The following is a 6,000-nucleotide window of genomic DNA, read 5'->3' on the forward strand; positions in this document are numbered from 1 at the left end:
CCAGATCCTTCTTAAAAACTCTCAGCTCTTTGTTGCCAGCCTGACTCAGTCAGAAGAGCGCGTGACTCTCAATCTCAGAGTTAGGAATTTGAGCCCCCGTTTGGTGTAGAAATCACTTAAAAAAAAAGGGGGGGTATGAAAACTCTCATCTGTTTATATTACACTCTCCTGCTTAAATCTTTTCAAGGCTTTCCAGAACCCTGGGAATAAAGTGCTCCCACCTTAACTTGGCCTTCAAGGTTCTGAGTCATCTGGTCTGCAAGTTCAGCCACAGCCTCCTCCTCCCTTGCCTATACGTGTTCTTCCAGTGTGTCATGATCTTCCTCAAGCCAGAGTCCTTTTGCCTGGAACCCCCCTGTCTCTCTCCACCCCTACCTAACTTCCTCTCATCCTTCTGGACTCAGTTTATCTGTGGTGTCCTCAGGGAATCCTTCCTTCCCCCAACTCCTGAAAGAGCCTTAGGTCCCATATAACCAACCTTGTAATTACTCATTCAACTTTTGTTTCCCTAAAAGATCATAAGCTTCTCAGGAACAAAGACTGCTGCTCGTATTTGCCTCAGTTTCCACTGACTGCTAGAATGCCTGGCTCATAATAGACACTTGGTAAAGGTTGAATGGATGAATGAATCAAAGGTAAGGCAGGACTGGGAGGAATTGTAGGATTCATTAAGGACGACTTCAGGGGCTTCTGGGTGGCACAGTAGGTTAAGCATCCAACTCTTGGTTTCAGCTCAGGTCATGATCTCAGAGTCGTAGGACTGAGCACCGTGTGGGGTTCTGCGTTCAGAGGGGAGTCTGCTTGAAGGTCTCCCTCTGCCCCTAACCACTCTCTCTCAAATAAATACATACATTTTTTAAAAGATTTTATTTATTTATGACAGAGAGAGATGGTGAGACAGGGAACACAAGGAGGAGGAGCTGGAGAGGAAGAAGCAGGCTCCCCGCTGAGCAGGGATCCTGATATGGGGCTCGATCCCAAGACCCTGGGATCATGACCTGAGCTAAAGGCAGACACGACTGAGCCATCCAGGAGCCCCTAAATAAATAAATCGTAAAAAAACAAAACAAAACAAAACAAAAAACTCTGAACTTTATCTTGGGGTAAGGGGAACCACTAAAAGACTGGAAGCAGAAGAGTGAGATACAAAATCTCACTAGACTGTAATGAACTGTTTAGATAATTTGAAAATAGAAATTGCACAGTGATAGAGTGAACACATAAAGGGAACTTAGTTCAGCCTGTGAACTCCTGAGCCAAGTAGGAAATCACGATTCTTAACCTACCTAAGGATTTTTAAAAATTTTTGTTTTGGTTTTATTTTATTTATTTGGGAGAGAGAGAAAGCAAAAGAGAGAGACAGAGAGCAGGAGTGGGTGAAGGGCAGAGGGAGAAGCAGACTCCCTGATGAGCAGGGAGCCCTTCGTGGGGCTCCATCCTAAGACTCCAAGATCATGACCTGAAGACAGTCACTTAACCGACTGAGCCACCCAGGTGTACCAATCCCCCCTTTTTTTTAGAGGATTTTTTTGTTTTGTTTTAAATAAAAATCTGGCCATTTCACTTCCCAGTTCCACAGCCTTCAATAACTCCAATTTCCTTAAGATAAAGCATTAATTTCTTAGGATGACAAAGGAATCAAGTCATTTTTCAGCTCTATACGTCTCTTTCCTTCATAAGAAGATCTAAGGATGCTGCCTAGTCCATTAGGCGCTTGTAAGGATGAAATGAGTTGACACAGGGGAAACGCCGGTGTAAGCTTATAAAGAGCTATAGAAATGGGGCACCTGGGTGGCTCAGTCATTATCATCTGCCTTCGGCTCAGGTCATGATCCCAGGATCCTGGAATTGAGCCCTGCATCAGGCTCCCTGCTCAGCAGGAACCCTGCTTCTCCCTCTTCCACTCCCCTCTGCTTGTGTTCCCTCTCTTGCTGTGTCTCTCTCTGTCAAATAAATAAAAATCTAAAAAAAAAAAAAAAAAGAGAGAGAACTATAGAAATGTTGGTTTGATCAATAGACTGTCTCTTGATATGTTTCTTCCCCTCAGAGGTAGGGTTCATGTTTATTTTAGCCATTCTTGCGTGGTGTAAAAATGTGGGTGGTAAGGGCGGCTGGGTGATTCAGTGGTTAAAGCCTCTGCCTTCGGCTCAGGTCATGATCCCGGGGTCCTGGGATTGAGCCCCGCATCGGGCTCTCTGCTCAGCAGGGAGCCTGCCTCGCTCTCTCTCTCTCTCTCTCTCTGCCTGCCTCTCTGCCTACTTGTGATCTCTGTCTGTCAAATAAATATATAAAATCTTAAAAAAAAATGCGGGTGGTAGGGAGTGGGCCGTCCACTCATTGGACAGCACCCAGGCAGGGTGTTAATACAGTGAGAGAAGAGGGACCACTAGTAAGAATGCTGGAGGCAAGGAGATCAGGCTAGCAAGGTTCAGATTAGGGGGTTTGGGTGTCCCTTTTCTTCTTCCTGGTTTCTAAAGGCATACGAGAATAAAGGTCAGACTTTTTTTTTTTTTTTAAGATTTTATTTTTAAGTAATGTCTACACCCAACATGGGGCTTCCAGTCACAATCTCAAGATCAAAAGTCGCATGCTCTACTGACTGAGCCAGCCAGGAGCCGCAAAGATCAGGCTTTCATATATATATATATTTTTAAAGATTTTATTTATTTGTCAGAGAGAGAGGGAGAGAGAGCAAGCACAGGCAGATAGAGGCAGAGGGAGAAGCAGGCTCCCCGCCGAGCAAGGAGCCCGATGCGGGACTCGATCCCAGGACACTGGGATCATGACCTGAGCCGAAGGCAGCTGCTTAACCAACTGAGCCACCCAGGCGTCCCAGGCTTTCATATTTTTCATTTATCTTCGTTATCTCTTATAGCCTTTGAAAGAGACTCGTAGTTGGTTCTCACTAAATGTATGTTGATTGGTTGCAAGCTAGGCTTTTCCTTGTCCCTGTTGCTGGTGAACCAGGGGTGCACATCCATGCTCCCCAAAGTTGTCTGTCTACTCCTCCCTGTTCACCTTCCTCCAACACCCCCCCACACTTAACCACCTCTCCTCCTTCTTCTAGTACCTTCTACTTATCCTTCAAATTTCTACAACACTGAATGTTCTCTAGGAAGTCTCCTCAAGTCTGACCGGGGTGCTGCTCCCCTAGCATTCAGCACTTACACCACCTACACAACGGACAATGAATTTTACTTATTGTACTTAAAAAGTGTTTTTAGGCATGACTTTTATACATCATCTTGTTGGTCTTCTGCAAGGGTCATATGCTCCCATTCTACAGACAAGGAGACTGAGGCTGAGTTTGTACAACTAGCAAGTGAGCTTGAGTTCATACTGTAGTCTGCCTGACTTCAAGTGGATGCACTTAATCACTACTCGAATTGCCTCCCAGTGTCATAGGAGCATAGCTATTTGCCCGGTTCTCTTCCACTAGACTACACTTCTTGCTAAATGATACATGGGACACTTCTAACATATACCTGGTGCATATTAGATGCTTAGGAAATATCTGTGAAAGGAAGGCAGGCAGGTAGGTGGGGCAGGAAATAGACGTTTGCTGGATGCTGGCCTGGGAGTCTGGAAACCCTTAGACCTTTGACAAGTGCTTTGTCCTCTCTGAGCCAAGACCAGGGGAAGGAGGAGAACCTAGCTACCGTAAGCTTCTGAGAGTTCTTCCCACCCCAGCCCTCGCCTCAGCTTTGGTAGCTCTGCCATACCCCACCCCACACCACCTTGGGAACAAAAATGTGTCAACCTTTTGGTCCCAACAAGCCCAGCCAGGGACTAGGTGGAGTTGTTGAGCAGCTCACTCTTGCCACCTGGTGGTGTCAAGGAGCCTTGCTCAATTTTCTTTGCAGATCTAAGAAAGGTCTTGCCTGAAAAAGTCTGGAAGCTTTTGCACACTTCCCTTTCCTCCAGGGGTTTTGCTTTCTCTGGAATCCCTTCTTCTTCACAGCACACATCAACATTCCTGCTATGTCAACACACAGAACTGAGTTGGATGAAGTTATGAGCCTTAAAGATCCTAAGGTCCAAAAAGATTGTGGTGTATACCTCCACTGTAAGGGCTTCAAGACGGAAACAATACTAAAAGTAAAATAAGTACAAGTAAGGATGTACTGCAAAGTTCTGATTTCTCTTATGATGACTACTTTAATGCTTTTATTTTTTTTTTAAGATTTTTTTATTTATTTGACAGAGAGAGAGATCACAAGTAGGCAGAGTGGCAGGCAGAGGGGCGGGGGGGGGGAGCAGGCTCCTTGCTGAGCAGAGAGCTCAATGTGGGGCTCGATCCCAGGACTCCGGGATCATGACCTGAGCTGAAGGCAGAGGTTTAACCCACTGGGCCACCCAGGCACCCCTAATGCTTTTAAAATACAAAACACAAATTACTTGTCTCAAAAAGATTTTTTTAAAGATTTTATTTATTTATTTGACACAGAGAGAGAGACAGCAAAAGAGGGAACACATGCAGGGGGAGTGGCAGAGGGAGAAGCAAGCTTCCCCGGGGAGAAGGGAGCCTGATGCGGGTCTCGATTCCAGGACCCTGGGATCATGACCTGAGCTGAAGCAGACAATAACTGAGCCTCCCAGGCACCCCTGTCTCAAAATTTGTTTGTTTTAGTGTCCCTGCTTTGCTGTCCCGGGCACTAAGCACTAAGTTACTTCTGCGTAGCATACCATGGACCCTATTTTGGAAGAGACAATCTTCCCAACTTCAGCCTATGGGCTACTTGAGGGCAGGTGTGTTGTTATTTTATAAGAGTGAGCCTTTCAGGGCACCTGGCTGGCTCAGAAGGTGAAGCATGCGACTCTCAATCTTAGGGGCTGTGAATTCGAGCCCCACGTTGGGTGTAGAGAATACTTAAAAATAAAATCTTTAGGGGGTCGCAGGTCATGATCTCAGGGTCCTGGGATTAAGCCCCTCATTGAGCTCTCTGCTCAGCAGGGAGCCTGCTTCTCCCTCTCCCTCTGCCTGCCTCTCTGCCTGCTTGTGATCCTTTTCTGTCAAATAAATAAATAAATAAATAAAATCTTTTTTTTTTAAGATTTTATTTATTTATTTGACAGACAGAGATCACAAGTAGGCAGAGAAGCAGGAAGAGAGAGAGGAGGAAGCAGGCTCCCTGCTGAGCAGAGACCCTGATGCTGGGCTGGATCCCAGGACCCTGAGATCATGACCTGAGCCAAAGGCAGAGGCTTAAACCCACTGAGCCACCCAGGCGCCCCTAAATAAAATCTTAAAAAAAAAAATTCTTTAGGGGCCCCTGGGTGGTGCAGTTGGTTGAGCATCTACCTTGGACTCCCATCTTGATCCTGAGGTCCTGGGATTGAGTCCCCTGTCAGAGCTCCCCATTCAGCAGGGAGTCTGCTTCTTCCTTTCCCTCTGCTCATGCTCTCTCTCTCAAATGAATAAATTAAAAAAATATATTTAAAAAAAAATAGAATAGGGCGCCTGAGTGGCTCAGTGGATTAAGCCTCTGCCTTCGGCTCAGGTCATGATCTCAGGGTCCTGGGATCAAGCCCCGCATAGGGCTCTCTGCTCAGCAGGGAGCCTGCTCCCCCCACCCCCCCGCACCTTCCTGCCTCTTTGTCTACTTGTGATCTCTCTCTCTCTGTCAAATAAATAAGCAAAATATTTTAAAAAATAAAAAATAAAATAAGATCTTTAAAAAAATAGGCTTTTCTACTGGAACTACAGCAGGAAGTCACAGGCTAAATGGAAAGACGGAAGATGGTGGTTACACTGAATAAAGGACTTCCATGGGACGCATGGGTGGCTCAACTGGTTAAGGTCCTGGGACCAAATCCCCCATGGGCTCCCTGCTCAGCAGAGGAAACTGCTTCTCCTTCTGCCTGCCATTCACTCCCCCTGCTGTGCTCTCTCTCTCTCCCTGACATATAAATAAAATTGTTAAAAAATTAAATAAATAAAGGGCTTCCAGGTAGTTAGAGAAGGAAATCGTCAAGCAGGTGAATAAAGATGGCTTGAGT

Source organism: Lontra canadensis, unplaced genomic scaffold, assembly GCF_010015895.1.
Source record: "Lontra canadensis isolate GAN:19392208 unplaced genomic scaffold, GSC_riverotter_1.0 scaffold59, whole genome shotgun sequence".
In the NCBI taxonomy this organism is placed as follows: Eukaryota; Metazoa; Chordata; class Mammalia; order Carnivora; family Mustelidae; genus Lontra; species Lontra canadensis.